Here is a 12,792-nt window from a genome sequence, read left to right as displayed (position 1 = left end):
TAGCAGAAAATGAATATGCTGGTTCTGGTCTGGCTACCTTCAGTTGGAAATACATATTCTGACACTCAAAGACCATGTTTCTACATTCTGATATTTGGGCAAACTAGAAAAAAAAACTGCTTAATAAAAAATGCTACTAAGAAAATATCACTATGTTGGATATCACACCTTTACACATACAATATCAGATACTGTCAGATTCATATTTTTTGTTTGTTTGGCCTCACCTTAAAATTTTCGTCTGCACGATTTTTGTCAAACTACGTCATACCGGAAGTGAAAGTTACAACACTTGTGTGAACTTGTGAAGGATTATGTTAGCAGTGAAAGTGCATCTTGACCGGTTTCCAGAGTTAGATAAAGATAGATATGATAGCATCGTTAAGGAGAACGAAGAAAAGGTAATTTCTTTACAGATTGAGATATTTGATTTTCACCTTTCAATAATTTCCTGCAGTTAGAATCCATTTAAGGTTCATGTGGACCCTATGGCTAAAATGTCCGTATTTTCACCTCAAAATTTACTCTGAGTACAGGCAAACCTGTGCATCTGGAAAAGTTTTAAGGCATAGCATGCCCTAGATAAATAGAATTCAAATGCAATGTATGATTTAGAAAATTCCTAACTTAACTGGATTTAGCCGTACACTTTTTTTCGTCCCTGCAGAAGATGATAAAATTAACAAACAGTTGAGTTTACCTTGATATGGTCCACTCAGGTACACAGTTTAAATAACCAATTATTGTCAGGTATCTATTGTCCATCTCATGTCCATGTCAAGCAATACAGCTCACTTCAATTATTACCTGTGGGGGAGTTCTCAAACCTGTTTCCCAACTTAGTTTATTTTGGCACCTTCTGGAGGAATGAAAAAACATATTTGAAATTTATTTATCTAGGGCATGCTATGCCTGAAATTTTTTACAGATGCGCAGATTTGTCTGTACTCAGAGTAAATTTTGAGGTGAAAATACGGCCATTTTAGCCATAGGGTCCACATGAACCTTAACAACTCGCCCCATTGGAAAATGGCCCCACTTTTTCCACAGGCACTTTTTCCCCAACATGACCAGAAATCCATATATATTAACTTGTTAATTCCGAGATTTCTACTCGTCCAACCTTCTTAAACATCGCCCCTCTCTTGTTTACCAATTCGCCCGTCCCACTTATGAAACAGTGGAAAATGCGATTGCAAATAGGTCTGAAGGGTTAGACGAGATGGAAGCAAGTTAACAGGTTAACTCGTACCGGAAGCAGGACAAATCGCCCCACACGAAATCGCCCCACTTTTTCACCAACTCGCCCCACTTTAAAAAAAAACCCGCCCCAAACGGGTTTACCAACTCGCCCCACTTTTTAAAAAATATCCTCACTTGTGAAAAGGGTAAAATCCCGTTAATATTTTAGTTATTTACAAAATGGTGCAAAGAACAGATGTAGTGATTAAAACTATGTACAGGAGATGAAGCTTTTTAAATAATATTTGAGACAGAGTTGGATCTAGCCATTTTAAAAAGGGGGGGTTCCTAACCCAGGACAAAGGGGGGGGGGGGTTCCAGTTACATGTCCCCATTCAAATGCATTGATCGTCATAAAAGGGGGGGTCCAACCCCCCGGAACCCCACCTCTGGATCCCCAGCTGGTTCTTGAGTCTGATGGAATGAGAATTGTGCTAGATGGTATAACAAGAAGGTGATGTGTGATCTTGTACATCATAACCAGGCATGCATGCAGTCTGCATTGTGTTAAAATATGCCAGTTTAGTGTGTTCAGCATGTTTGATACACTACTAGTATTATGAAACCTGTTGCAGCTCGCCTTTGGACCGTCTCTATCTTCGAGATAGCCTGATTCTGAAGTATGGGGGTCCCAAACTGAGCTTCACTGAGGTTTTCATAGGTATTGAAGTGGGACAGGGACATAGTCATAGATATACAACGGGATTGCATCTTTTTTTATAAGTGGGGCGAATTGACACTTATAAATTCATTGTGGTTTATCTATTTGGCCCGATTGAGGCTAGATGGCATAAGTGGGGTATGTTGTTCAACCTTTTTGCAATGGGATTTTACCCTTTTTCATAAGTGGGGAGAGTTGATAAACAAGAGTGGGGCGTTTTTTTATAAAGTGGGGCGATTTGTCATGGATTCACTCGTACCACCGAAAACTCATAAATACCAGAGTAACTCGTACCAATGGCAAGTCGTACCACTGGGCACTGTAAACACGTACCATTAAAAATATATTAAAAAATAGGAATGTTTTATGTTCTTTTGCAAACCTTATAAAAATAAAGGTGAAATACTTAAAGATTTATTCATGAAAAAATGATATTCTTGGGGTGAAACTGATAATACTTTAATAATCTATGTCGGATAAAAGCTCTACAGAGCTCATGTTGTATTGTTATATATGTATAACCAACTTTAAATAAATCTTTTATTTATGCTTTAATCTACATCTGCCACGGTATTTTCTATCCAATAGACAAGGAACATTAGCTACAAATTGGTCATTGTAATTTTATCCACCCCTTTTTTTTTTACAGTGCTGCAACATATTAGGTTAATGCATAGAATATTTTACATGTTCTACTCCAACATGTCCAAACATTGCCTAGTTTCGTGGGCCTTAGGACCCCCTATTTTCAAAATCCTAGATCTGCATCTTGAATATATACTTTAAATACATTTAAGTTGGCAGCTTGTGGTTAATCGTGAAGATTGTGTAACATTAAACATATCATATGCTGCTGATATGTTATTGGAAGTACCAGTATGTCATGTATGTATATACTTCGGACTTCTCTCATGTCTCTTGAACTGAATTTTTATGTGCGTATTGTTGTTTACTTTTCTGCATTGGTTAGATTTACTTCTTGTATAGGGGAGGGTTGAGATCTCATAAACATGTTTAAGCCCACCGCAATTTTGCGCCAGTCCCAAGTCAGAAGCCTTTGGCCTTTGTTAGTCTTGTATTATTTTAACTTTTAGTTTGTTGTGTACAATTTGGAGTTTTTGGAGTTAGTATGGCGTTCATTATCACTGAACTAGTATATATGTATTTTTGTTTAGTGAAAAAAATGTTTAGGGGCCAGCTTAAGGACGCCTCTGGGTGCAGGAATTTCTCGCTGCATTGAAGACCTGTTGGTGACCTTCTGCTGTTGTCAATAGCTATCTGCTCTAAGGTCGGGTTGTTGTCTCTTTGACCCCTTCCCCATTTCCATTCTCAATTTTATCAAATAAAGAATTTTTCTTAAAAATAGTTGTTTAAAATTCAAACATACTATATTAGTTTCCTAGCTGATCAAAAATCAACATGATCAATGAACATGATTGGAAAATATTTGCGAGAGATAAATTCATTATATTTACATGATTATTGATTTTACTTATTATTGGAATAAATAACATGAATAAAGGAATTGTAGAAGGAAACACACAAATATTATTTTAATATTCTATTTCTAGACTACTAGGACTCACAAGAAATGACACATTTGGCAAATTGCCCCAGGACTGGAAAGGCTAAAGGAGTAAAATGAAGTACACAAGAAATAAGAACGCAGACATGTGCTGCAGCTAGAAACAGATATGTAAGTATTTATATTAAAATAAAAATTATCAGTGTTCCCAAAGTTGGGATTGGGAGTGAAGGGTTACAGCTTATCCTGCTACATTTTTGTACCTTAAATAAATGTTAAGAAGAAAAATTGCTTACTCTTTATGTTAATAACTTTATAATAAATTTGCTTTAAATAAAGAATCTTGATTTTGTAATTTGCTTTTAATTAGTCCCCTACCAATGAAATAAATGGGGACGTTAGATTTACACTCTGTCCGTCTGTCTGTCAATTCATCAGTCGGGCAAATCAGTTTCCACACTTTTTTCTTCTTTCTTGAAGATATTGATTTAATGTTTGTTGAAAAGTTTTATCATGACAAGTTATCTAGATCAAGTTTAATTGGTATTCTGGTCTGATAATTAAGTCCAGAGTTATGGTCCAAAAAAAAATTTGATATCTATTATATTATTAGTTCGGGTAAAAATACCATGGTTACCAAACAATGTTGAGACATTTTTCCCAGCGTACATTGTATGTTTTTCTATATAGAATGCTTTATTATGGCACCCTCAACGGAGTTGGGGTGACGTATTGTTATTCATCGATTCTTTTTTTCCTTATTCTTCTTCCACACATTTTGTCCACACAGTTTCTTGGAATTGAGTTGACCAATGTTGATGGAACTATACCACAATGTGCACCAGCATGTGAAGTTGTGCACCTGACTTTGGAATGGTCAAAATGGCTGCCGTTTCCATGGAAACAGCAAAAATCCGAAAATATTCAAAGTGTTCCAAACTGGACGAAACTTCACTTAAATAGTAACAGGCATGGCCTGAGCTGCATTTTGATCTTGGAATTTTCAAAATGGCTACCGTTACCATGGAAACAGCTAAAATATCAAAAAATTCTAACTCTGTCGTTATATGACCCAACTAGATGAAACTTAATGAAAATGTTACCCAGTATGCCAAGATGCCAAGACGATATTTGGAAACTGGGGACAAGTTTAACATTGACCCTATGGAAAAATGCATAAAATCAGCATTTTCTCAGAGAGTATTGCACCAAAGTAAATGAAACTGTATTGATATATAACATGACATGTGGCAATGAGATGTCTGCTTTTAGAATTTTGGAATTATCTACTGTAACCATGGTTGCAGCACAAATGTTCAAAATTTCAAAAAAAAAAATAAAGTGCTGCAAACTGCATGAAACTTTGCAGGAATAGTAACTGACATGTGCAGAGTTTCATTTTGAAGTTGGAATTTCAAAATGGCCGCCGTAACCATGGAAACAGCAAAATTGTCCAAAATTTCAAAATGCTCCAAACTTAATGAAATTTAACAAAAATGATAACTTGCATGTGTAGATGCACTCTTTGACTTTGGAATTTTAAAATGGCTGCCGATCGCCTGGCAATGGGAGGACGAGGGTGCCATCCGTTATTGCTAGCAATTACAAATCTAGTAATATTTTTGCATTTTAAATAGCTAGATTTACTATTTGAAATACAATTCAGTACCAATTACTTATTAATGCATTACTATCATGACTATGGCATGTACAGCAAACTACAATATCAGGGATGATTCCAGGTGTTTTCAAATGGTCCCTTGAATATCAAATTGGGAATTTTTATCCCAATTGGGAATTTTTTATGCAAACAATCTAAGACGAAATAATACCATTTTCCTGTAAAAACAGAAATGAATATTAAGTTAATTTCACCTGTACACTGATTGAAGAAATTATTGGATTCGGACCTGGGAAGTTGTAATACATGAATATCATTGCATATGATGCACTATCATCTTAACTTTGGTAAACGAGGCCTATTACAAAAACATATATACCACAAGTACCAGCTAACATAAACCTATGGCAAGCCGTTTAGCTATTTATTCGAATTTCAAATTATCTCATAATATATAAGATATCTTATGTAATATATAAGATATCTCATATAGTATATAAGATTTATTTAAGATATCTTAAAGTATGTGACATATCTTATAAATATGTTTTGTATAAAATATCTTATATAATTTAATGGATATCATATTAAGAAAATTATATGAAATATCTTATAATTTATATACGATATCTCTAATAATATTTCTTATGATATATAAGATATCATAAATAATATTTTTTATAAGATATCTTATATAAAATATATATCTTATATAATAAAGAAGATATCTAATATCGATTTTAAAATATATATATTACATATATACTTTATATAAGATATCTTACAAATATACTTTATATAAGATATCTTATAAATAATTATACTTTATATAAGATATCTTACAAACATACTTTATATAAGATATCTTACAAATTTACTTTATATAAGATATCTTTTACATGTTATATAGTTTATACGATATCTTTTATAGTTTATAAGATATCTTATATAATTTATAAGATATCTGATAAAGAAAATTATATGAGATATCTTATAAACTATAAAATATCTCATAAATTATTTGAGATATATCATGAACTATAAAGTTTATAAGATATCTTTCAAACTATATCAATTATCTAATGAACTATTATATAAGATATCTTATAAAGTTTATGATATATCTTGAAGTTAGATTAAATAGCAAAACGGCTTGCCATATTAACCAGTGAAAAAAAAAATCATCCATTGGGTATTTTTCAACAGATCATCTTTATAAACTTACCTTGATTTAAATGTATTTCAAATAGAACTGGCCAATTGTCGAATTCAGAAAAGCAATTACAAAAGTATATATATATACTTAATTAATAAGATATTTGAAGCAATTGAACCAGTGAACTTTAAAATTATTTGGATCATTTTCATATCTTTTGAAACAGTTCCATAATGATGACATCGTATTCTAAGTGGAAGGGGGAGAAGGGGGGGGGGGGGGTGGTGGTCTCATTTCATGAATGGTCTATCATCAACTTATTTTCAAAAACGCTCAAACTTTTGTCTTTTGCGGAAAAAAGTGAAAAATATATAAAATAATTTCTTTTACAAAACAAGTTTTAATCAAATTACATAACCGGTTCTGCTGGGCGATCTGCTTAACATTAAAATTCATTCATCAATGTTATATCAATTCTAATGTATAAAATTGTAAATGGGCTAACACCTGATTACTTAGCAATACTAAATATTGATGATGTGCAACGCCACAACTTACGATCTGTCTCTAATAATGATCTTTTTGTTCCAAGACCAAATACAAATTTTTATAAAAAATCTTTTCATTATTCTGCAACCAAAGTATGGAATAATTTACCACTCGAAATAAAGAAATGTCCTAATGTGGAATTATTCAAGAAACATAGTTATAATCATTTTCTTGAAAATTATATGCAAGTTAACTAATTTGTTTTCCTCTAACAAAACTATATCAAATATTGTCATTTATTACCCTTGGTATATTTCAATGATTGAATTGTGTATATACTAGTAATGTATATTGTAAATTAATGTATGAATGTATGAATGTTAACTGTATGCATGTATTTTGTTTGAGGGCCTCAATGAAAATTAGACTATTTCTAATTGAGTTACCCTCTTTAAATAAAGAATTTATTATTATTATTATTATTATTATTATTATTATTATATCAAAATTTGAATTTGCTCTTTGCCGAGGTCTGTTTTGACACTCATTTTGACAAAAAGCATATTTTTGATCAACCTGCTGAGCGATCTACTTTTACGAGACTAAATACCCCGATAACATTTTAACTTTAATAGAATCCGGCCGCAAAAATTGTTTACCTCATGTTGACATAATTAAATCGTTGTTAATAAAATGCGATCATAGTCAGCATTCTTATCAGGATTTTACTACGTTTTGACGACAAACTATGAAATTTATAGTTGCTTTAATCGGTGACGGAAACTTTTCAGGAAATACCGATTTTTGTTTTATTTTCCTGAATCATGTGAATTGGGAATTTATATTTACAACATTTTTTGGGGCCGCTGGCCGATTTAAGGGCCGTTAAGCGGCCCTAAACTATATAGTGGAATCATCCCTGAATATATATGTATACCAATTGCAAAATTTCGTCCAAACTAACTTATTCAGTAAAGTAAATGAGTTCCAGCTGGCAAAAATATGTACATGTATGCACTGGAAGTTATATCCCTGAGATTAATGAAATTGTTTTTGTACATGTACACAAAATATATATTTATTGTAAAAGAAATGAAAGTTTTCCACAGAATGTTATCCTCTTGGTCAAAGTACATGTACATGTATTTATAATAAACATTGATAAGTAATGCAATACATTTGTTTCCAATGTCATTGAGTTATTCAACAACAAATTCATGATATAAAAATGCATGATCACATGAATTAGATAAGTAATCATATATTTTTTTTTCAGGGGAATATTTTGCATATAAAATCCAGAGAATGAATCAATGGGGATAGGACACATCTTATTTACTAGAAAGTGTTTCCTGGGCAATCCTGGCATACCTGAGGAACTTGAAGGCTGTTTGTTTAAGGTATTAAGACTTAACTATTAACATTTACATGATATGCATGTATATATATAGATAATGCATATACATGTAATGCATATACATGCCCCTTAGAAACATTAATCAAATGGAAAATTGCCTTATGAAGTTATGAGTGCTCTAATGTGTACAATTCTTATCCAGATTTTTGTTGAGCCTGCAGCTTTTGTTGCAGAAAGCTTGACATAGGGAAATTGATCCGGTGGTATTGGCGGCAGCAGCTAACTTCTTAAAAGCCTAATATTTTAGAGGTTGGAAGACTTGGATGCTTCATACTTTGTATATAGATGCCTCATGTTATGATGTTTCCGTCAATCAAATGTCCAATGTCCTTGACCTCATTTTTATGGTTCAGTGACTACTTGAAAAAAAGTTTAGATTTTTGTAATGTTAAATTCTCTCTTATTATAAGTAATAGGATAACTATATTTGGTATGTGCGTACCTTGAAAGGTCCTTGTGCCCGTCAGACAGTTTTTACTTGACCTCAACTTCATATCATTGATCAGTGAACAAGGTTAATTTTTGGTGGTCAAGCCCATATCTCAGATACTTTAAGCAATAGGTCTTGTATATTCAGTGTATGGAAGGACTGAAAGGTGTACATGTCCAACTGGCAGGTGTCATCTGACCTTGACCTCATTTTCATGGTTTAGTGGTTGTAGTTAAGTTTTTGTGTTTTTGGTCTTGTTTTTCTTAAACTGTATGCAAAATTATAGGTCTACTATATTTGGTGTATGAAATGATTGTAAGCTAAAGATGTACATGTCAAACTGGCAGGTGTCATATGACCTTAACCTAATTTTTATGGTTCTGTTAATTGGCTTGGCTATAAATGACTGAAGTATTCTTTGTACATCTTTAATCTAAACCCACCAAGTCACTGTAAATACAAAGATACATACAAATAGAACTAAAGACTATATAGACTAAACTATGATATCTAAATTCCTAAACTAAATAGTTAACAGTTCAGCAGTAATAGTTAGTTTTTGAGTTTTGGTCAGTTTTTTTATACTGTATGCAATAGGTCTACTATGTTTGGTGTATGGAATAATTATAAGGTGTACATGTATGTCTAGCTGGCAGGTGTCATCTGACCTTGACCTCATTTTCATGGTTCAGTGGTCAAAGGTAAGTTTTTAAGTTTTGGCCTTTTTTTCTAAAAACTATATGGTCAACTAATTATTTGGTGTATGGAAATATTGTATGAACTATATGTTAGTCGCACAGCTCACTAAAAGCTCGCATACACCTTGTTTCCTAGCTTCGTACAAATACAACTGATATTTAAAGACACTAAACAGTTAATGTCTATATATTTAGGACTAAACATAATATCAATGATTAGTAAAGAAGGCGAGACATTTCAGTTTGTGCACTCTTGTTATGAAATTTATTTTAAGTTTTATGTCATCAATATTTTAGACAATTTTGAAAATCATATCAGATCAAATATTTTTAAAAGAATTGTTTCCTTCAATGTCCCAAATATAAAAAAAGAAGATGTGGTATGATTGCCAATGAGACAACTCTTCACAAGAGACCAAATGACAAAGAAATTAACAACTATCATCATGATCATGACTATAGTTAATTGTACAACCTTCAACAATGAGCAAAGCCCATACCACAGTCAGCTATATAAGGCCCTGAAATGACGAATGTAAAACAATTCAAACAAGAAAACAAACCACCTAATTTACATGTATGTACAACAACATGAACAAATTAACGGGAAAAAAATTATGTAACACATCAACAAACATTTTACCACTGAATAACAGGCTCCTGACTTGGGACTGGCACATACATACAGAATGTGTGGGGTTGGGGCTCAACATGCAAGATCCAAACCCTCCCTCCAACCTGGGACAGTGGTGTGACAGTACATCATACATGTCATAAGAACAAACTAAAAAAATCAGTTGAAAAAGGCTTATTGACTCATAAAATGAGACAAAAAGAAATACAACACAGAGTAGATGAGCTGAGTACTTGTATATTTATCCCAACAACAAAAAGACACTAAGTGCAGATCTGAGAGTACTCACAGTTACTGGCAGCTAGTTCAAAGCCACTATCATCTAGACTAATAAAAAAATCATGCATCTCAGACTAATTTATCAATCAGTACACATCCAACATCCAATAGATTTAGTTTAAGAAGTCATAAACAGTCATATTAATAGAAAAACATGACTTTGTGCAATGCCCAGATACAGTTAGAGACAGAATATAGATCTATGAATCTGTATATATATTACAGTAATATTTAGTTTGCTTTAATTTTATTTTCATGAATTTACTGATAACAAAATCAATATTAATACCAGGAAAAACAATATTCAATGATCAAAGACAGTTGGTTTCCAATCTCTAACTTTACTTTTGAATAACTTGACCAAATATTATGAAACATATACCATGATATACAGAATGCTTTTTAGCCCAAACGTGTGTCAAGATTGAATTTTGGTGGCGTCAATTTAATAGTTTTAGAGTTTGCCCCTTTACAAATGGAAAAACTGCTGAATTTTCCATTTCTAACTTAAGTTAGCCTCAACCAAAAGTTATGAAACTAAACACAATACTAATTACCAAAAAAACCAGAGCAAGATTGAATTTAAGTGGTGTTGCTGTCTGCTTTTAATGATCTAGAATTTAAACTTTTTCTGTTTTTTACATAGATTAGACTGTCATGACTGTTGGTTTTGCCTTTTGAATAGTTTTACACTAGTCATATTTGGGACCCTTTATAGCCTACTGTTCTGTGTGATCTTAAGCTCTATGTTGAAGCCTATACTTTTACCTATAATCTTTTTTTCAAATTGTGACTTGGGAGTGAGAGTTGTCTCATCGGCCATGTTGGCACTCATACCACATCTTGTAATCTATCTATATTATGATCCTTTAAACATGGAAAAATTGCTGAATTTTTCCTTTCGGTTCACTAACTTGAGTTTGCCTTCTCAAAATGGTATGAAACTTATACACCATACTTATTACCACAAAACTCTGGTCTTGAAAGTACAAATTTGGGGAGCATCACATTTACATGTTCTTCAGTTATGTCCCTTTATAACTTTATATGATATGTGTGTCACATGAACAAATTCACCATTTATTGATTTATTGGCCTTGTTTTTAATAGATAAAATATGTGCAACATGGGGGACACTGGAAATCTGTTCTTTTATTGATTTTCAATTCTGCTTTAGTTCAGTTATGCAAAGATAGTACAGTGTAATCATGGTAATACTATATGTTGGAGTTCATATCAAGAACAGATAATACACCTATAAGTAGATACTGTGGTGATTTGTTTTTAAAAGCTGAAATTATCAATAAACAAACTCATAATGCTATGTAAATTAATATTTTATTTCAATCTTTATTTACAGACAAGAAAACAACTCCAGCATGCAAGAAAAAAGAAACATAGTTTGGAACCAAATATTTGACATTAATTTAGTTCATTTTTGTTGCTTATACAATTATATTTATTTGAAAAAACAGAACTGAAATATTTGTCATCTGTGAATATTTGTAGGGTTGAGAAACATTTATTTTGGAAGGTACATGTATCATGTGTATGGCTATAAAATCAGATATGACAACTAAAGTCATGGAAGTGTTTATACATTTTCAATAAAGAACAATACTGGTTTAAATGATTGAACCACTGTATCAGGTTAGGGTGAAGATTGGTGCCAGATAAAACGTTTAAACCCAGTGCATTTGTTTGCACCTTTCCTATGTCAGGAACCTGATGTTAAGTGGGCTTATTATGTGTTTAATAATTGTTGGCTTCTCAATTTTTATGTATCTTAGATCATTGATTTTCCTGTGTGAAAGGGGTTAGACTGGTAATTTTTGATGCTCTTTATTGCTTGCTGTTTGGTGTGAGCCTAGGCTCTGTTGAAGGCTGTACTTTGACCTATAATGGTTTACTTTTACCAATTGTGACTTGGATGGAGAGTTGTCTCATTGGCATTCAAACCAAATCTGTTAATTTAAACTTGTTTAGTATATTAAGATCCATTCTGTACACCTAGTGATCTATTTATTTTGCAATCAGCAGGGTTTAAGATCATTTGTTGGGGGACCTGTTAGTATGCTAGTCAAATGCAGTTGTTAAAATATACTTTTTCATTTTTTTGTGATTGAAAATGTTGTTTGTGCTGTATTTAGACCCCTCTTCCAAGAAATTTATTTATGCACACATTTAAAATCGCAATCACAGGTTTGAAGGTTATTTTCATTTAAGGCTTTTATATATATAATATGAATGATGCTTAGACAAAATATGGTGATAATGCTGATGGCACAGGGTTAGGTTTGTGTTTTAAGGCCAGTAGCAAATACCTGCATATCAGAATGAGAACATGTCAATTTGATTGACTGGTCGGTTAACATTTGCAGTAAACAGGCTATTATTTGAACTTGGAATTACTTTGATTTATGGAATTTGCTTGATTTCTTGTTATTGAATTTTTGTTATAAATTCCATGTTTATTCTATACTGAAATGTTCTGTGCTGCGCACAACACTTTCTATTACAAAGAAAATATTATATTTTCAATAGAATGTACTGTGCCGTGCAGAACACTGTCTAACCAAAATACAATATATGGAAAATGTTATGAACCGCTCAAATGATCATAATACCAAATAAACATGG

At 32.4% G+C, this 12,792-nt stretch overlaps 1 long non-coding RNA gene across 1 annotated transcript; it reads left to right on the top strand.

The window, feature by feature from the left end:
- Positions 1–300: 300 nt before the first annotated feature.
- Positions 301–11,622, top strand: LOC139488613 (uncharacterized). The gene is made up of 4 exons (XR_011656048.1): positions 301–401; positions 3,475–3,599; positions 7,971–8,094; positions 11,513–11,622. It is a non-coding gene; the product is annotated as an uncharacterized lncRNA (long non-coding RNA).
- Positions 11,623–12,792: the final 1,170 nt, after the last annotated feature.

The sequence above is a fragment of the Mytilus edulis genome, chromosome 9, assembly GCF_963676685.1.
Source record: "Mytilus edulis chromosome 9, xbMytEdul2.2, whole genome shotgun sequence".
Classification (NCBI taxonomy): Eukaryota; Metazoa; Mollusca; class Bivalvia; order Mytilida; family Mytilidae; genus Mytilus; species Mytilus edulis.
Note: the sequence above shows the minus strand (reverse complement) of the source record. Positions and strands in the feature narration are given on the sequence as shown.